The following is a 21,457-nucleotide window of genomic DNA, read 5'->3' on the forward strand; positions in this document are numbered from 1 at the left end:
TGTGTGTGACCAAAATTACTTTTCCCGGGTTGGGTTGGAGAATACGGAGGGTGATTTTCTAAAAACCATTCATGGGACATGATTTTCTGGGGCATCTGTACCTGCAATGAAGGACTTGCTGATAAGACTGAAGGCCGTCGTACTTTGCTGTTTGCTGGTTGGTGTTATAATTGATCATATTCGTTTCTTGTCACTGCTGTGACAAGTGACTGCATTTACTGGCTTAAACAAAAACTATTATTTTATGATTCTGAAGGCCAGAAGTCTGAAATGGGTCTCACCGTGCTAAAATCAAGGTTTAGCAAGGCCACAACTTTCCTGGAAGCTCTAGGGGAGAATTGGCTTCCTTGCCTTTTCCAGCTCCTGGAGACTGGCCGCATTCCTGAGCTTGTGGCCCCTTCCTTCATCTGCAGAAGAGCAGCGTAGCACTTCTCTGACCGTCCTTTCATAGGCGTATCTCTCTCAGACCATGGCTGGGAAAGGCTGTCCACTTTTATGGGCTCCTGTGATTACATTGGGGCCCACCCGGAAGATCCGAATAATCCCCCCATCTCAAGATTTTTCATTTAATCACATTTGTAAAGTCCCTTTTACCATATAAGGAAACGTATTCTCAGGTCCCAGGGATTTGGGCATGAGCATCTTTGGGGGCCATTATTCTGCCTACTACATTATCAGTCTTCAAGGAGAGCCTTACTTCCTTTGTTTCTGTCTCTTAATTTGGTCCTCTGAAGCCTGCAAGATTCATAGGCTTATTTAACATTTGTGTTTTGTCTCTTGAATTTTGAGAAATCTGGTACTGTTGAGCCATTTGGTTTGTATTGTTCACTCACTGAGTCTTGATTGATTGGTTGGTTGATTGTGAGTGATTAATAGAGACAGAGTCTCACTTTGTTGCCTAGGCTGGTCTCAAACTCCTGGTCTCAAGCGATCCTCCCCCCTTGGCCTCCCAAAGTGCTGGGATTACAGGTTTGAGCCACCATGCTTGCCCTCAGTGTTGATTCCCTCTGAATGAGCCGGGATTTGCTTTCCATTTTGGAGAGCCCCGAGATTGCTGAACAGCTCAGAGACACACTTGTGTGTTGAGGTCCTCTTTCCTTCCCAAGAACCCCCTGCTCTGGGCCCTGCCATTCTCGGTTTGGGACTTTATCAGGGACTCTGCCAGAGCTACTTTTCTGGACTTGGAGTCTCAGAGTCTGTGCCAGCTGTGGATAAGGAATGAGACCACCATGAAGCAAGCAGAGGTGGCAGGTGGGGCCTGGCTCCCAGGACTTTGCAGATGCTGTGTGTAGATTTCTGGGGCCTGGATCAAGAGCCCCTGGGTTTGTGGCTTCACAGAATGGTGGAGGAAGACTGGTAGAGTTAGGGACAGAAGACTCAACAATAATTAGCTTGTTAATCAGCATTTTGGCCCACAAATAGTTTGGGAGTGTACTGGTCAGCTTTCTGCCATGCTAAGGTTGCATAACAAACAGCCCCCAAATTCAGAGGCTTAAATCGTTTCTTTCTTGCTCACTAGTCAGTGGTTAGCTGTGTCTCTCCTGGGCTTATATGGGAATAGGAAGGCCTGGTCAGGTTCTGGGCTAGGCTTAGGGTTGAAATCATGTATCTCCTTATCAGGGGATCCTGGGACATGTTGTTTGTGCCTCTCCCATCAGGTATAGGAAACCAAGATAAATCATGCAGGCACATTTAAAGTCTTTGTTTGTCACTACCCTAACATCCCATTGACCAAAACAAGTCCCATGGTGAGGTCCAGCCTCCACAGGTTGGCGAGGGCTGTTCTAGTCTGAAATCCCTGAAAAATCACATGGCAAAGGGAGCAGCCATAGACTTCCATTATGGGAGGATGGAAGAGTTAGCATTGCAGTGCCTCTGCCATGTTTGTGGGTGGAAGGGAAGATGAATACATCTTGTATTGTGAATACATCCAGTCCTACCCTAGAAAATCAGCTCTGTTGGCGGATTTTTGAAGCACTGCGTGCTTGTTATCTTTTTATTATTACTTTATTTTTGAGATAGGATCTCACTCTGTCACTCAAACTGGAGTGCAGTGGTGAGATCATGGCTCACTGGAGCCTCATCCTTCTGGGCTCAAGTGTCCTCCCGCCTCAGCCTCCTGAGTAGCTGGGAATACAGGTGCACACTCACCCCACTCAGCTAATATTTAAACTTTTTTTTTTTTTTTTTAAGCAGTGACAGAGTCTCATCATGCTGTCCAGACTAGTCTTGAACTCCTGGGCTCAAGCAATCCTCCCACCTCGGCCTCCCAAAGTGCAGGGATTACAGATGTGAGCCACTGCACCTAGCCAGGGTGCTTGTTAAACCTGTAGCTTTCTTGATTCCATCTTAGAGCCCTGTTCTCATCTGAGGAGAGGGGATTGTGCCCTTTGGGGGACATTTGGCCATGTGTGGAAACATTTTTGCCTTTCACAACTGGGTGGGGGTTGCTCCTGGCATCTAGTGGGCAGATGCCAGGGGTTCCACTAAACACTCTAACGTGCACAGGACAAGCCCCCTCAAATAATTATCTGGCCCAACAGATGTCAGTTGTGCTGAGGCCAAGAAACCCTGCATAAACAGGCAATTTTCAGGTGATTTTCATGCACTTTGTAGTTTGAGAACCATGTCCTGCAAGACTGTTTCAACTGGGAAGGGGAATTGGTGATTCTTTCCATGTAAGTAGGCACAGACACATCTAGGAAGGAAGGTTAAATATCTCGCAGATAGTTGTGTGGAGAGATGAATTCAAACCCAAGGGTCTTAGCTAGGCCTGTTACTTCTGTAATTAAAAAATATCTTCTGCTTGTCTTGTATTAATTCTTTGTTGTATTAAGTATTTGCTCTTGCTGTTTATTAGTAGCTTAATAAATGGGCCATTTATTTGGTGTGGGAAAAAATCTGTGTTTTATTAGATTTCTATTATGAGCTTTTTTTTTCTAAGTGGCCTTTTGCCAGCTGTTTCTTCTGTCCTTTTATTCCTGCTCACCAGCAAGATTGTAAATTCTTAAAAAAATTTGTTTTTAATTTTTTTTTTTTTTTTTGGAGAAGGGATCTTACTCTATCACCCAGGCTGGAGTGCAGTGGCTCAATCATAGCTGATTGTAGCCTTGAACTTCTGGGCTAAAGCAATCCTCCTGCCTCAGCCTCTTGAATAACTTGGGGCTATAGGTGCATGCCACCATGCTCTGCTAGTTTTTAAATTGTTTTGTAGAGATGGGGTCTCACTATTATTGCCCAGGCTGGTCTTGAACTCTTGGGCTCAAGCAGTCCGCCTGTCTAGGCCTCCCAAACTACTGGGATTACAGGTGTGTGCCACTGTACCACCGCATCACTGCACTTGGTCAGTATATGTGTATGTGTGTATATATATATACACACATATACACACACACACACACACACACACACACACATATATATATATATATATTTTTTTTTTTTTTCCCCCTTTGAGACAGAGTCTCACTCTGTCACCCGGGCTGGAGTGTAGTGGCATGATCTCGGCTCACTGCAGCCTCGACCTCCCAGGCTCAAATGATTCTCCCACCTCAGCCTCCCTAGTAGCTGAGACTACAGATGCATACCACCACACCCAGCTAGTGGCCAGTAAGTTCCATAATCGCAATGATCATGCTTTATATTTTGTTTCTACTCTGCACAGTACTCAGCACACGATAATGATCAGTCAGTTGCTAATGGTATCAATTGCAGTGTGAGTTGTGCTCTGTGGTTAAAGACTCATTTATCAAGTATCCGTGGACTAGCTTTTTATACCTTGCTATAAATCCTGTTTTCTAGGCTTTGGGGGCTGAATGGTTGGCATATTGATGCTCGGTTTCTGTGTGGCAGTTAGGAGAAAAGGGCCTTGTCATTGGCAAGCTGACAGCCTCCTTTCTTCTCCTACCCTCAAATTGTTTTGGTGATTGAAATGTTTCAGATATTAAAAAAAAATCAGGAATTGCTTGCTGATAGGACAACAGAAGTACAATTCAGGGAGTTAAAGCTTCTCCATTCCCCACCTCAATTGTACACAGCAAGCAAGGACAGATTTCCTTTTAGAAAGTGTGCGGCAAGCATTTCTATGGAGGATGCTGTGTTACCTGAAATTTGCTATGCTCACATCAGCCAAGTATTGCCTCTGGGGGCTACCAGCAAGTTATAGAAATAACTTTGTTATAAAATACTTTTTTAAGGGAGTGTTAGTATTGATTCACTGAAGTGGTTCTCCTTGTGTACATGGAGTAGTTGTGAGAGCAAGGCTTCTGTTCTTCCTAGCTCCCCGTGTGGGAAGGACAGTTAGTGGTTTGTGGGATGCAGGGAGAGGAACAGAGTCCATCTTTCAGTTGCTCTTTTTACTAATTTATTAACTTTCCTCTCATCCCCTGGCTGTTAAGACACTAAGCTGGTGTGTCTGACAAGCAGATGACCTAGAAATTCACGCGTAGTAAAAGAGAAGATGAAAATAGAAGTATGTGAACTAAATTAAGAAGAGGACTTGGCTTCATTAAAAAAATGAGAAAGCCATGTTGTGCTTTTTTTAACTGCCACTTTTCCAAGTGCAGGACTAACAGTTTCAGATGTCATTATGCTGCCAGCGTTGGTAATTTCTAATTATGTTTTGTCTAAAGAAAATTTACATTAAAATGAGCCAGCCTCTTTAAAGTCAGATTTTAGTAGTGAGAAAACCAATGTCCGTTTTTGGAAGGGGAGCCCTCACCTCAGCTGGTGTGAGCGTTTTGTGGAGGCCTGCAGTGTTTGTGACTTGTGCCAGAGGCCTTGAGCTAGAGGCAACATACGAAGGAATCAAACTTCCCTTTCTGTTCTGTATGCCTCTGTACCAAGACGTTTTGTTGATTGATTCATAGCATGGTGATACAAAGTGCACGGTATCAGATGCAGGGAGTGGAATATTGTTGAGATTGGGGCTAGAGGGGGTGTGTGTGTGTGTGAAGGGGAGGAAGGAATGGAAGGATGAAATCATTTGGGAATGTGCTAGAAGACATGCTTTTGAGGACAAGCAATGCGATTTTGGCATTGGCTGGGTTTCTGAGCCAGTGATGAATGTAGTGCATTACTATGTGACTGGGAGTGTGATAGAGATTCCGCTGGTCATTTCCCTCCACCTGCTTCTTATCAGTGCCATAGGGCAGAATCTCAATTCCACTTGCCAGAATGCTTTCTAGGAACTCTTTATGCTCAATGGAGGTGATGTTTTCCCACTTGCTACACTGTGCCTTAGGGAACAGGAACTGGCATTATCACGTAAGCAATCTCTAAGTCCCTTGGAAGATTGTCTCATTCATCAAGAGGGAGAGGATTTGGTTTTCCTGCCTGGCTCCTCTAGGAAGTCTAACTTCTTGCAGGGGACCTGTTCTCACGGCCCACTTGTACAGCATGTATAAAAGGAAATGAAGACTTTTGGGGATTAGTTGATTCATTTATTTGGAAATTGGGGTTATTTAACCCCGATTTGAGTTCTAGGACTCATCTATGATTGCCTGGATTAAATCAAGGGAGACCCATGTAGCCTGGACATGATGGCTCATGCCTATAACCCAAGCACTTTGGGAAGCTGAGGCAGGCAGATTGCTTGGACCCATGTGCTGGAGACCAGCCTGGGCAAGATGGTGACATTCCATCTCTACTAAAAATACAGAAAATTAGCCAGGTGTGGTGGTATGTGCCTGGTCCCAGCTACTTGGGAGGCTGGAGTGGGAGGATCACCTGAGCCTGGGAAGTTGAGGCTGTAGTGAGCTGAGATCCTGAGATCATGCCACTGCACTTCAGCCTGGGCAACTGGAGTGAGACCTTGTCTCAAAAAAAAAAAAAAAAAAAACCCCAAAACAAAAAACCCATGTAATTGTAGATTTTTGTTGTTGTTTGATATACTGGCTATTTTCTTGGAAGGAACCCTCTCATGGGAGCAGAAATGTTGAGTTTAGTCCTGATGCTGTCCCTAACCACCCCTGTGACACTGGTCCCAGGAAAATATAGGAATTGTCTCTTTTTTTCTGTCATATCAGGGCTTGGGACAAACGTACTCTGAGGTTTGTTTTAGCACCACACTGTGATTCATCTTCGAGACTGTTCACAGCCCTTGATCTGAATTGATGGAGCTATGGGGAATCATGCCCCCACTGCCAGTGCTGAGAGCTGCATGTGGTGTGGTCCAGTGGCTACAGCGTTGTCTTTGGGATCTTCACTTGGCATCACAGCGGATTTGTATAATTATTATGTTGACTGGAAGTTAGAGTGACTCAACTGCCTTGAACAGGAACCAAGAAAGAAAGGAACCAAATTCCAGAAGAGAATTTGCCAGAACACTCCAGCGTATTCCATACTCTAGGGTTGTCTTATAGGGTCTGAGGGTACTTCTTGGTTATCTATTCATGTGCGTCTGACATAATTAAAAGCCGACTTAGACCCTATCAGAGAAAATCAAGTTCAAACACTTAGTCTAAATGGAAGTAAGGAATACGATTACCTTTATCTCATTATCTTAGTTCTCTTTGGAAGATATACAAGCTCAAACCATGGTGGCAGGTGTTGCCTTTAAGCATGGTGATAGGTGTTTTCCTTTAAAGTCCTTGGAGAATCAACTCATAGTCTTCAACTTAAAAAGAAAGTTTTAAAAAAAATTTTAAAAATATTTAACTTGAGACTCTTCATTGAAAATTGCTCATCTTTTGTGAATTTGCTTAAGCAGTCTTTGATCTCTTTTTAAAGGATTCCTTCCTGCCTGATACATTTGGTCCTTTTAGAATTTGGGCTAGAACAGTTCTCCATGAAGGTGAACGTGTTAAAACCCATTTGGTTCATTGTTAGGATCACTCACATTACAAGAGAAATTTCGGTCTTGAGTCTTTGTTTTTGCTCATTTGCTTTCTTGGAAACGTTTCCACATCAGGTCTTAGAGGACTTGTAAAACAGGAAGGAGGAGTTGACATGCTGTTTCATAACCAAGGCTTGCTTCTCCCCCTGGGTACTACATTGTTTCCATCCATTTCCCACATAAAACATGGAGACAAACACCAGAGCTGCTCGCGAGAGATGCTGAGTCATGGGAATTGAAGGGGCTGTTGGGGCCTCGTGTGGGATGAGCTCAAGAGCTATCAGTCTACAGAGGGAAGGGTTCATCTCTGCCCCTCATTGCCTGCAGTTTCTCTTTGGCCCTGGCAGCTGCCCTTGACGTTCATTTTAATCAAATTTCACCTACATAAAAGGGCTATGGGCAGAGAGGCTTCTCTGATGGCGTGCAGCTATCCTACAAGTATGTAGCCCTGATTTAGTAGAGAAGAGGCAGGAACCGTCGAGGGTGGAGGAGCAGGAGAAACAGTGCATAAGGGAGAGGGGATAGTGACGGGCCATTCAGGGATGTCTACGGAATGTGAAAATGTGGCAACATGGGTTTCGGTTTGTTTTTTTTAGGTCCGACAGATTCCTGGGACAGCTACATCTTCATGTTGTACACGCGTATACTTGATTCCCATTATTCACTGGAGCTATGTTCTCTAAAGTCGCTGAGACTTTATAGAAAGCATCCCCTCTAGGGAAAATACACGGTGAGGCTTCTGTGAACCTCTGGTCACAGTGTTGTCAAGCAATCAGTGCATAACTTTGTTGTATGTGTTTCCATTGTGTGTTTCTGCTGGTTCCTTTACATTGCACTCACGCCAGCAGCACTGTGACTCACGCCTGGACGAACCTCATCTAACGCACGTATTTTCCCCCTAAGACGCATCCCAGCCTTGTGCTTCAGAACATGAGACAGCACTGCAGCATCTGGGGGCCATTTTAAGCAGCAAAGTCACCCAGAAACTACAACATTTCAAAAAACTGGCACTGTGAATAGACTGCGAGAAGGACACTCGTTTACAGAGTGAGAGCCTCGTTCACCCTCAGCTGGGAACACGTGCATTTGGTGACACAGCCGCTCTCTGCATGTTTGAGAATGACTGTGAAAGTGCTGCGGGTACTGATTTTGGAGCTACAAATAAATGTTAGCCAATAGGCAAATTCACAGACACGGAATCCGTAAATAACACGGCTTGGCTGTGTGTGTATACGTAGTGTAGTGTTGATAGTGTGTATACACAATACACATTGATATTTTGGGAGAGATTTTGAAGGAGTCACCATGAAAGCCAGTGTGTCACTTTGGCCCTCTGGAAAGCATGCAGTGAGGAGGAGTTGGGGTACAAGTGTTTAAATTGAGGACATGGCCTGAGGAGATGAAAGAGAGGTGGGGACTGACTAGGGAAAGCCCCACACCGCAATGCATAACGGATAAGGTTTTGGCCAACAAGCCAGAGAACCCTAGACAGAGAGCGCCCCTTGCTTACAGCCAGAGGGCCTTGCTCAGTGATTACAGGGGGCTGGGAGTGGGGAGGCATCTCCAAAGGAGCATCGTGGATTTGCAACTCTTAACTCTGTCTTTCTGGAAAGGATAGGAGAGTCTTGCCCTCTCCTCCAGGGCTGACACAGTTGGAAACCAAACTTTTGACTTCATGCCAATTATTTTGCCCCCACGTTAGATTGAACCAAATGACACTGGCTCTTTTAAATTAAAAGTGGTCAAATGCAAATGCTGGCAGCCTCTTAGGGTTCACTTCAATGGAATCTTTTAAAGGTGCAATAATGCTGTTTGAAATGAGGAGAACTCCTGTGTGTTGCTTGCTAAGAAAAACCCACTGTCTCTTATTCAGAAGATGATTACACCCATAATGGAAGCCAGTCAGTGGCATGAGGAATCATGGAGATGATTCTCACCTGGTTGATTGGATCAGCCGTTCCTACCCCAAATGAGGGTGGAAAGGGAACCAAGAGATGAAGTGGATTGTTGGGTTTATGAGAGGACGGTGGTTGTCTGTAGTTAAGGTTGTTTAAACTCATGACCATGAGAGGACACTGGTTGTCTGTCTGTAGTTAAGGTTGTTTAAACTCATGACCATGAGAATGACCTTTTTCTGGACAACTCTTTCCTTTTTCTTCTGGTTTTGAGAGTGCTGAAAACTCAAGTCCCATATTTAAAAATTCCATCGTTGAAAACATGTTTCAAGGACAGATGACACACTTATGATTACAGCGTCTAAAGTGATGAGAATATTAAATAACCTTTGGTTGGACATGTAACCATCAGGGCTGCAAAGTAAATAATCTCTACCTGGTCTTAAAACCAAACACACACAGTTCTTGTCATTAAAGATATCCATGGCCTGGCACAGTGGTTCACACCTGTAATCCTAACACTTTGGAAAGCCGAGGTGGGGGGATCACTTGAACCTGGGGTTTGAGACCACACTGGGCAACATGGCAACACCCTGTCTCTACAAAAAATACAAAAATTAGCTGGGTGTGGTGGTGTGTGCCTGTACTCCCAGCTACTAGGGAGGCTGAGGCGGGAGAATCACTTGAACCCAGGAGGTGGAGGTTGCAGTCAGGCAGCATCCTGCCATTGCACTCCAGCCTGGGAGACACAGCCAGACTCTGTCTCAAAAAAAAAAAAAAAAAGACTTACACAGAGAAAGCCTGAAAGCCCACAAGAGCAGTTAGCAAAAGGAACCCTGACATAACAAATACGTAGTTAAGCTCACAGGGTGCTACGTTTCATAAACTTGAAAGCTACATTGGCTACAAGTAACACAAATGTAGGTGCTAATCACAGATAGTTGGTGGGTATTTCAAACTTTCTCTTCATATCTATGGATACCCAAAACAGTGTGCTTCCATTGGGAGGCTGAGACAGGAGGATTGCTTGAGCCTAGGAGATCGAGATTAGCATGTTCCTCCCTTCCTGCCTCCCTCCCTCCCTCCCTCTTTCTCTCTCTCTCCTTCCTTCCTCCCTCCCCCCTTCCCCTCCCCTTCCTTCCTTTTCCTCCTTTCTTTTCTTTTTTTGTTTCTTTCTCTTTTTTTCTCTCTCCCTCCCTCCCTCCTTCCCTCCCTCCCTCCCCTCCCCTCCCCTCCCCTCTCTTCCCCCCCTTCCCCCCCCTCCCCTCTCTTCCCCCCTCCCCTCCCCTCCCCTCTCTTCCCCCCTCCCCTCCCCTCCCCTCTCTTCCCCCCTCCCCTCCCCTCTCCTCTCTTCCCCCCTCCCCTCCCCTCTCTTCCCCCCTCCCCTCCCCTCTTCCCCTCCTTCCCTCCCCTCTCTTCCCCTCCCCTCCCCTGCCCTCTCTTCCCCTCCCCTCTCCTTCCTTCACTTCCTTTCTTTCTTTTCTTTTTACTTTTCTTTTTCTCTCTCTTTCCCTCCCTCTCTCCCTCCCTTCCTCCCTCTTTCTCTCTCCTTCCTTCCTTCCTTCTTTCCTCTTTTTCTTTTTCTTTTCTTTTTTCTTTTCTCCCTCCCTCCCTCCCTCCCTCCCTCTCTCCCTCTCTCCCTCCCTCCCTCCCTCCCTCTCTCCCTCCCTCCCTCTCTCTCTCTCTCTCTCTCTCTCTCTCTCTCTCTATCCCTCTCCCTCTCCCTCTCTCCCTCTCTCTCCCTCTCTCTCCCTCTCTCTCCCTCTCTCTCCCTCTCTCTCCCTCTCTCTCCCTCTCTCTCCCTCTCTCTCCCTCTCTCCCCCTCTCTCCCTCCCTCCCTCCCTTCCTCTCTCCTCCTCTCTTTCTTCTTTCTTTTGAGATGGGGTCTCCCTAAGTTTCCCGGGCTGGTCTGGAACTCCTGGGCTCAAGTGATCCTCTTGCTCTGGCCTCCCAAAGTGCTGGGATTAAAAGCATGCACGAGCCACTGTGCCCGGCCTATTTTCCCTTTCCTGCTCTTTACTCCCAGCTAATGTGTTTCTAAAATTTGATACAAATTAATTTTTCTTTTTTTGTCTTTTGTTCAAATAATGATTTGATTTCTGTTCTCTGGGTCGTTTCAATAACATGGATACCTACACATAGTTTTATCAGTAAAAGTCATTGACATAATCAGTGTGTTACGAGAACAAAGATAGGCCCTCATTTAAGCTGCTCCATCACTCATTTTATAAGGCAAAGAAGGAAGAGGACAGCGTCCTGTGTTTTCAGATGGCTGTTGAAGTGAGTCAGAGTGACGGCGAGTAGCATGCATTGAATTCTAGCTGGAAAGAGGGTTTTTAGGCCTGCCTTTGAGCCTGCCCTGAACTAATAAGGTTGGAAACCTATAGGCCTTAGAGAACAGCAATGAGGAATCTGCTCTCCCTGACAGCTCCTTGATAAACAAAATAATGGATGTGCAGCATGCAGTCCTGAGCAAAGGCCTGGCAGCTCTGTGGCTGAGCCCTGGAGGGCTGAGCTGGGCCGGGGCTCCCAGCAGTTTGTTCAGGAGCACTGAGAGCCACAGCAGGTGCTGATCCAGCCCTTGCCTTCTTTGCGTGTATCTGACAAGTCTGCATAGACCACAGGAGACTGGCTGCCCCTTGAGGTCACTGTCTTGGAGCAAGCCTGTGGCGGAATCACATTGCCCCCGGCTCTACTGCCCTTTGGGGACATGGAGGCGGGAGTTTCCCGATTTGCAGTTAGGGTTTGCGTGCTGTCTGCGAGCTGGGTTTCCTCTTTGGGTTGCACAGTGCTGAGATCTGAGCCCAAGGCAGTTGGGACATTAATGATGAGATAGAGGAGGGTTTGCTGTGTTCCACGTCTATCAGGCCGCTTTGCCCAGGGAGACGCCCCCCTTGCTTGGGGTTTTGGGCTTGGATAGGGGTTCTGGAATGTCTCCCCTGCAGCAGGCGCTGCTTCCTTGGCTCCCCTGATGCAGAGAGCAGCGCGGTGGCTTTGTTGAGGAGCAGCCCCTGCAGAGGCGCTCACGGGTGACAGGCTGTTGCTGAATGGTGGACAGCCCTGGTCGCCGACATTAACATGGTGCAATAGAGCCTTCTTATGTGTTCCTTGGTTCCCACTGCCCTTTCTCACGGTCGGGTGTCCTGATTGTCTGTGGCTAGACTATGCCAGCGTGATCAGTGCCCTTCCCAGAACCCCTGAAAGAGGGTCACAGATTGAGATGTTTGTCACCAATCCTGTCCATTGCAGAGTCACATACATGCTAGAGACCAGCTTGCCCTTGATGTGACCTGAGGACCTCACCCGCTAGTCATTACAGGGAGGGAAAGAACAATAAAAAGATGAGAGTGCTGTCCCTGGTAATGGAAGTTACTCAGCATTGTACCAGTGGGCAGCCACATAGGTCGGAGGAGAAAGGGGAAAGAGTGAATAAAAAATGCTGATGTTTGTGGGGCTGAGAGAGGAACAGAGCTATTACTGCTGGTCAAGGGGGCCATCCAGTTAAAATGTTCGCATCCTGTTTCAGTCACAAGCTGGCCAAGATCATCACATAAAGGGACAAACGTCAGCCCCAGAAAGAACACATGGTCATCTTAAGTCAGGGCTGTCTCATTTGATGTCAGAATTCTTAAGAGCTGCTCTGGCAAGGTGCAGTGGCTTAAGCCTGTAATTCCAGCACTTTGGGAGGCCGAGGCGGGTGGATCACCTGAGGTCAGGAGTTCGAGACCAGCCTGGCCAACATGGTGAAACCCTGTCTCTACTAAAAATACAAAAATTAGCCGGGCGTGTTGGCAGGCACCTATAACCCCAGCTACTTAGGAGACTGAGGCAGGCAGGAGAATCTCATTTGAACCTGGGAGGCAGAGGTTGCAGTGAGCTGAGATCAGGCCATTGCACTCTAGCCTGGGCAACAAGAGCAAAACCCTGTCTCAAAAAATAAAAAAATAAAAAAAGGAGCTGCTCTTGGCTGAGTGCGGTGGCTCACACCTGTAATCCCAGTGCTTTGGGAGGCTGAGACGGGAAGATAGCTTTGAGCCCAGGAGTTCGAGATTAGCATGGGCAACATAACAAGACCCCATCTCTTTTTAGCCGGACATGGTAGTGTATGCCTGTGGTCCCAGCAACATGGGAGGTTGAAGAAGGAGGATCACTTGAGCTCAGGAGTTGGAGGCTGCAGTGAGCCATGATGGCACCACTGCACTACAGCCTGGACAGCAAAGGAAGACCCTGTCTCAAAAAAAAAAAAAAGCATCTGGGTGCGGTGGCTCATGCCTGTAATCCTAGCACTTCGGGAGGCCGAGGCAGGCAGATCACTTGAGGTCAGGAGTTCGAGACCAGCCTGGCCAACATGATGAAACCCCGTCTCTACTAAAAACACAAAATATTACCCGGGCGTGGTGGCGGGTGCCTGTAATCCCAGCTACTCGGGAGGCTGAGGCAGGAGAATCACTCAAACCCAGGAGGTGGAGGTTGCAGTGAGCCGAGACTGCGCCATTGCACTCCAGCCTGAGCAACAAGATCAAGACTCCGTCTCAAAAAAAAAAACAAAAAAAAAACTACTCTCCAAACAGAACCTGCACCTACCCAACTGTGGTGGGTGCCCCTCCTGGGGCTCCTGCAGTAGCGGTGGTGTGGGAATTGAGAATCTTGCAAGTGCTGTGAGGGAGCTGAGACTGTGGCAGGGCCCTGTGCCCAGAGCATGCACAACCCATCCTAATGTCTGCCGGGGAAGGTGGGGGATGTCTGTGCATTGCTTTTCAATCAGGAAGGTAATTTTTGTTCCCCAGGGGACACTCGGCAATGTCTGGAGACGGTTTTGGTTGTCACACTGGGTTAAGGAGGGCTACTGTCATCTAATGGATGGAGAGCAGGGGTACTGCTGAGCATCTCAAAGTGCACAGGGTAGCTCCACAGCAGCCAAGACCATCTGGCCTTCAGTGTCAGCGGGGCTGGCAGCCAGAAGCTCTGCGAGTCTGTGGGAAGCCCTAGATACCCCAGTCCTCATTCATTTTCTTCTCACCACATAGGACAGTGTAGCTGGACAGTACACAGGACTCGGGATCATGAGAGGAGACCTCATAGCATAAGGGTCAAGTATAAGGACTTTGCAGTCAGACTGACCTGTATTTCAGTCCCCACCCATCCTAGTGTTGTGACCGAGAGCAAGTTGGGCATAGTAACATCTGTCTTGATTGACTTTGGAGTTGGACAGGCAATACATGCAAAGTTCTCTATTCCCATGTCACTCAGAGTGAGTGTGCAAAAGATACCATTGTTGGCATCCATCGTCATAACAAGAGTTACTGTGAACATGGATGAGCTCAGCACCTTGTGGCACTGGGCTGTGGTGAGGGACTCAGACAGCTTGATGATTGAGTTTGGGCCTCAGTGAGATGGCAAAGCTATGCTTCTCTTGCTCCTTGGACCATGGTGATCTGTGACGACCCCTGGGGGCTGCCTTCTCCACTGTTGCAGTTCAGGGAGCTAATGCCAAAGGCTACTGTGATGGTGGACTCTGGGGTCCCCCTGGTGAAAAGGAAGGGACCTTGAGCTTTGGAATGCCCTGGGCCAAGTCTTGCCGCCTGCAGGTTTGTTAACCTCATCATGCCTTGTTTTTAGCACAACAAAATGGGATAATACTGACTTTATTATTGATGTACTATTAGGCTCTTGTCAGGTATGTGACACTGCTGCTATTTTACTGTTTCTTCCAGATTTCCGTGAGGGTGGAGGAAATCATATCACATCAGATGCCTCGCAGAGCACCAGGCCCACCGTGAAAGGTACAGCAAATTATACTTCCCTCTTCTTGCCCTGTTGGAAATTCTTTCCTGTGAGATTTTCTCCTCTCTGCCCTCCGCCCCTTCTCCCATAGCCTACAACCTCCTCTGGGAGTTCCTTGGATTATTTTGTTGCCATGTAGCTTTGCAGTTTCCAGTATGGTAGCCATGGGCCACATGTGGCTGTGGAGTGCTTGAAATGTGGCCAGTCTAGATTGAGATGCCTTGAAGAAGTATAAAATACACACTGGATTTCAAAGACTTAGTTCAAAAAGAAAGAGTGCAAGATACCTTGTTGATAATGTAATACGGTTTACATGTTGAAATGGTCACTTGGATACATGGAGTAAAATAGAACGTATTATTAAATGTAACTTCACCTGTTTTCTTTTGACATTTTCTTGTGGACCTAGAAAATTGATAGACGGGTGGGTCTCCTTCACAGTTACACACTTCTCTTGCTCAAGACCAGCCCTGCTTCCTCACTGGCTGCTCAGTCAAATGCCTCCTCCAGTTTAAGCTGTCTATCACGGGGCCACCCATTATGTGTCCATCTCATCTTCTCTGCTTAGTGCCTGTGCAGGCAGCTGGTGTTTCTGTCCTCCCGCCCAGCTTTGCTTATGATGCTAGTCTTGAGTGCAGGCTGCTGAGCTTCTCACCTTTCTTCCCATACACGTAGAACCTCTTCTCCAGAAACATGGGTTACTTACCAGCTGGCAAGGAGCAGAGCTGGGGTTCACATTCATTTCTGTCTTGCTCCAAACCCACGTCCCTAATAGACTACTCTCTCCAATTGCTTTGTGGATGTAAACACATAGTCAGTTCCTAGAGGGCAGGGACCATTTTTCTTTCTTTCATCTCTGCTGTTCAAGGCCTAAAGCTTTTTTGAAAGAATTCAGATTTCTAGTCTCTTGCCCTTCCACTTTCTGCTATGTGAAGACACAGTGTTCCTCCCCTCTGCCCTCTGGATGATACGGCGACAAGGTGCCATGTTGGAAGGAAGCAGAGAACATCCCTCACCAAATAATCAATCCTGCTGGTGCCTTAATCGTGAACTTCTCAGCCTGCAGAACTCATGAAGGTCATCGCCCTATGTAGGCTGATTGATCTTGAACTTCCAAGCCTCCAGGACTCAAATCAGTGAATTTAAAAACATTTGACGGAGGGCGGGGCCAAGATGGTCAACTAGAAGCCACGGTGTTCAGAGGCTCCCATCAGAAAAATCCATAATAAGCGTGTGAATCCTTCACCAGCAACCAAGGTATCCAGGTTCTCTCATCAAAACTGACTGGAAGGCTGGCGTGACCCACAGAGAGAAGGAAGAACAGTGTGGTGTGGTGGCCCACCTGAGAGCCACACGGGGAAGGGGAACCCCCTCAGCCCAGCCGAGGCAGGCAGTGAGTGAGCGCGCTACCCAGCTCAGGAAACTGTGCTTTTCCATGGAACTGCGAAACCCATGGATTGGAAGATCCCACTCGTGAACCCATGCCACCGGGACCTAGCGTCCCAACCCCGGAACACGCAGATTCTTACAGCCTCTCAGCTGGAATCTGCTTAAGTTTACCGAACTCCTCGGGGAGGGGTGACCAGTACTGGCTGCAGCTGCCTGCTGTCTAAGCCCTTTGTGCTCCTGTGGGGAGTGGTAGCAGGCGGCACTGGCACTGGCAACTGCCTAATATGCTAAGTTCCCTGGCCGGGGGGAAGGGTGGCACCCATTTCTATAGCCACAGGCTACGCTTTTCCCCTCCTAGAGCCAGGGAGGCTGGACAACTTGGCCCCAAGACTTGTCCCCACAGCCCAACACACCGACTGTGGCAGTCTGCGGCCAGAGTGCCTCTTCAGGCCCAATCCCTGCCCATCCTTCCTTAGTTGGGGTGGGGGGGCTTCCCTGCAGGATCTCCAATAACTCCAGCCAAAGGCTGAGGGACAGAATTCGGATCTCCTGGGCCTCAGCCCGTAGGGGAGGGGTGGCCGCAGTCTCTGCTGACCAGCAGACTTAGCTTTTCCTCCTGGTAGTTCCAAGGAATCTGGACAGCCCAGACGAGTAGGTTTCCCCCAAGCAAAACACACCCTCTCCACCAAGGGGCAGAGTACTCCATGAAACTGGTCCTGCTCCCTTTGCCACTCAACTGGGTGAGACCCTTCAACAGGGCTTATCAGGTACCCTGTGCAGGAGCAATCCTGCTGGCATCAGGTTGGTGCCCCTTGAGGTCAGAGGTCCCAGAAGAAGGAGTAGGCACCCATCTTTGCTGCCCCCCAGCATCCTTGAATGACATCTCCAGGCACGGGAGCAAATCAGATGAATAAGGACTGAAGGTGAACCACCAGCAAACTGCAGCAGCCTTACAGAAGAGGGACTGGACTATTGAAAGAAAAACAAGCAGAAAGTGACAACAGCGTCAACTACAACAATAAAATAAAAGGTCCCCACAAAAATCTCATCCAAGGGTAGTAGCCTCAAAGACTGAAACTAGACAAACTCACAAAGATGAGAAAGAATCAATGAAAAAATGCTGACAACCCAAAAGACCAGAGTGCCTCTTCTCCTCCAAATGATTGCAACATCTCTCCATCAAGGGCACGGAACTGGACGGAGGATCAGATGGACGAACTGACAGAAGTAGGCTTCAGAAGATGGGTTATAAAAAAACTACAATGAGGTAAAGGAGCATGTTCTAACCCAATGCAAAGAAGCCAAGAACCTCGATGAAAGGTTAGAGGAATTGCTAACTAGAATAACCAGTTTAGAGAGGAACATAAGCAACCTGATGGAGCTGAAAAACAGCACGAGAACTTCGTGAAGCATATACAAGTATCGTGAAGCACAAACAAGTATCAACAGCTGAATCAACCAAGCGGCAGAAAGGATATCAGAGTTTGAAGACCACCTTACTGAAATAAGACATGCAGAGAAGAATAGAGAAAAAAGAATGAACAAAGCCTCCAAGAAATACGGGACCTCATAAAAAGACCGAACCCACGATTGAGTGGAGTACCAGAAGGAGATGGGGAGAATGGAAACAAGCTGGAAAACACACTTCAGTATATTACCCAGGAGAACTTCCCCAGACTACCAAGACAGGCCAACCTGCAAATTCAGGAAATACTGAGAACACCATTAAGATACTCTATGAGACGATCAACCCCAAGACACGTAATCATCAGATTCTCCAAGGTCAAAATGAAGGAAAAACTAAGGGCAGACAGAGCGAGAAAGGCTAGGTCACCTACAAAGGGAGGCCCATCAGACTAACAATGGACTTCTCAGCAGAAACTCTATAAGCCAGAAGAGGTTGGGGGCCAATATTCAACATTCTTAAAGAAAAGAATTTTCATCCCAGAATTTTATATCCAGCCAAATTAAGCTTCGTAAGCGAAGGAGAAATACAATCCTTTCCAGACAAGCAAATGCTGAGGGATTTCGTTACCACCAGGCCTGCCCTGCAATATCTCCTGAAAGCAGCACTAAATATGGTAAGGAAAAACCGGTACTGGCCACTGCAAAAACACACGAAAATATAAAGACCAATGACACTACAAAGAAACTGCATCAACTAGTGTACAAAATAACCAAATAGCATCATTATGACAGGATCAAATTCACACATAACAATATTAACCTTAAATGTAAATGGGCTAAATGCCCCATTAAAAGACAGACTGGCAAATTGGATAAGGAGTCAAGACCCATTGGTATCGTGTATTCAGGAGACCCATCTTACACGCAAAGACACACACAGGCTCAAAATAAAGGGATGGAGGAAAATTTACCAAGCACATGGAAAGCAAAAAAAAAAAAAAAAGCAGGGGTTGCAATCCTAGTCTCTTGACAAAACAGACTTTAAATCAATAAAAATAAAAACAGACAAAGAAGGGCATTTACATAATGGTAAAGGGAACAATTCAGCAAGAAGAACTAACTATTCTAAATATATATATGTACCCAATACAGGAGCACCCAGATTCATAAAATAAGTTCTTAGAGACCTGCAAAGAGACTTAGACTCCCACACAATAATAGGGGGAGACTTTAACACCCCACTGTCAGTATTAGATCAATGAGACAGAAAATTAACAAGGATATTCAGGACTTGAACTCAGCTCTGGATTAAGTGGACTTAGTAGAAGTCTACAGAATTCTGTACCCCAAATCAACAGAATATACATTCTTCTTGGTGCCACATGGCACTTATTCTAAAATCAACCACACAATTGGAAATAAAACACTCCTCAGCAAATGCGAAAGAACTGAAATCATGACAGACAGTCTCTCAGACCACAGTGCAATCACAGTAGAACTCAGGATTAAGAAACTCATTCAAAACCACATAATTTCATGGAAGTTGAACAACCTGTTCCTGAATGACTCCTGGGTAAATAATGAAATTAAGGCAGAAATCTAGTAGTTCTTTGAAACCAATAAGAACAAGGAGACAAGGTACCAGAATTTCTGGGACACAGCTAAAGCAGTGTTAAGAGGGAAATTTATAGCACCAAATGCCCACATCAGAAAGCTAGAAAGATCTCAAATCAACACCCTAACATCACAATTAAAACAGCTAGATAGGTTAAGAGCAAACTAATCCAAAAGCTAGCGGAAGGTAAGAAATAACTAATATCAGAGAAGAATTGAAGGAGATAGAAACATTTAAAAACCCTCCAAAAAATCAACGAATCCAGGAATTGGTTTTTTGAAAAATTAACAAAATAGATAGACCGCTAGCTAGACTAATAAGAGAGAGAAGAATCAAATAGACACAATAAAAAATGATAAAGGGGATATTACCACTGACCCCACAGAAATATAAACTACCTTCAGAGAATACTATAAACACCTCTTGCAAAATAAACTAGAAAATCTAGAAGAAATGAATAAATTTCTGCACGCATACACCCTACCAAGACTAAACCAGGAAGAAGTTGAATCCCTGAATAGACCAATAAGCTCTGAAATTGAAGCAGTGATTAATAGCCTACCAACCAAAAAAAGCTCAGGACCAAATGGATTCACAGCTGAATTCTACCAGAAATACAGAGGAGCTGGTACCATTCCTTCAGAAACTATTCCAAACATGTGAAAGGGAGGGAGTCCTCTCTAACTCATTTTATGAAGCCAGCATCATCCCAGTACCAAAACCTGAAAGAGACACAGCCAATAATCATCCTGAATGGGCAAAAGCTGGAAGCATTCCCTTTGAAAACTGGTACAAAACAAGGATGCCCTGTCTCACCACTCCTATTCCACATAGTATTGGAAGTTCTGGCCAGGACAATCAGGCAAGAGAAAGAAATAAAGGGTATTTAAATAGGAAGAGAGGAAGTCAAGTTATCTCTGTTTGCATACGACATGATTTTGTGTTTAGAAAACCCTATCATCTCAGCCCAAAAACTTGTTGAACTGACAGGCAACTTCAGTGAAGTCTCAGGATACAAAATCAGTGTGCAGAAATCACACGCATTCCTTTACACCAACAGTAGGCAAGCAGAGAGCCAAATCATGAGTGAACTCCCATTCACAATTGCTACAAAGAGAATAAAATACCTAGGAATACAAGTAACAAGGGATGTGAAGGACCTCTTTAAGGAGAACTACAAATCACTGCTCAAGGAAATAAGAGAGGACACAAACGGAAAAACATTCCATCCTCATGGATACGAAGAATCAGTATAATGAAAAGAGCCATATTGCCCAAAGTAATTTATAGATTCAATGCTGTTCCCATCAAACTACCATTGACATTCTTCACAGAATTAGAAAAACCTGTTTTAAATTTTATATAGAATCAAAGAAGACCCCGTGTAGCCAAGACAATCCTAAGCAAAAAGAACAAAGCTGGAGGCATCACGCTACCTGACTTCAAACTACTACAAGGTTACAGTAACCAAAACGGCATGGTACGGGTACCAAAACAGGCATATAGACCAGTGGACCAGAACAGAGACCTCAGAAATAACACCACACATCTGCAACCCATCTGATCTTCGACAAATCTGCCAAAAACAAGCAATGGGGAAAGGATCTCCTTATTCAGTAAATGTTGCTGGGAAAACTGGCTAGCCATATGCTGAAAACTGAAACTGGACCCCTTCCTTACACCTTATACAAAAATTAACTCAAGATAGATTAAAGACTTAAATGTAAAGCCCCAAACCATAAAAACCCTGGGAGATAACCTAAGCAATACCATTCATGACATAGGCATGGGCAAAGACTTCATGACTAAAACACCAAAAGCAATTGCAACAAAAGCCAAAATTGACAAATGGGATCTAATTCAACTAAAGAGCTTCTGCATAGCAAAAGAAATCATCAGAGTGAACAAGCAACCTACAGAGTGAGAGAAAACCATCTCACGCCAGTCAGAATGGCGATTATTGAAAAGTCAGGAAACAATAGATGCTGGCGAGGCTGTGGGGAAATAACACTTTTACACTGTTGGTGGGAACGTAAATTAGTTCACCCATTGTGGAAGACAGTATAGCGATTCCTCAAGGATCTAGAACCAGAAATACCATATGACCCAGCAATCTCATTACTGGGTATATACCCAAAGGAATATAAATCATTCTGCTATAAAGATGCATGCACGCATATGTTTCTTACAGCACTATTTACAATAGCAAAGACATGGAACCAACCCAAATGCCCATCACTGATAGACTGGATAAAGAAAATGTGGCACATGTACACCATGGAATACTATGCAGCCATAAAAAGGAATGAGACCATGTCCGTTGCAGGGACGTGGATGAAGCCGGAAGCCATCATCCTCAGCAGACTAGCACAGGAATAGAAAACCAAACACCACATGTTCTCACTCATAAGTGGGAGTTGAACATCGAGAACACACGGACACAGAGAGGGGAGCAACACACACCAGGGCCTGTTCGGGAGTGGGGATGAGGGGAGGGAACTTAGAGGACGGGTGAATAGGTGCAGCAAACCA

General features: G+C 46.0%; 1 protein-coding gene across 14 annotated transcripts in view; it reads left to right on the plus strand.

Annotated features, from left to right (window-relative positions):
• TBL1X (transducin beta like 1 X-linked) overlaps positions 1-21,457 on the plus strand; it is a 257,751-nt gene that overhangs the window by 24,252 nt on the left and 212,042 nt on the right. For all 14 annotated transcript variants that reach the window (XM_045383223.3, XM_045383228.3, XM_074029344.1 and 11 more), the window contains exon 2: positions 14,445-14,513. The gene's annotated coding sequence lies outside the window, so the exon portion shown is untranslated. The remainder of the gene's footprint in view (positions 1-14,444; positions 14,514-21,457) is intronic.

This window comes from Macaca fascicularis, chromosome X (genome assembly GCF_037993035.2).
Source record: "Macaca fascicularis isolate 582-1 chromosome X, T2T-MFA8v1.1".
NCBI lineage: Eukaryota > Metazoa > Chordata > Mammalia > Primates > Cercopithecidae > Macaca > Macaca fascicularis.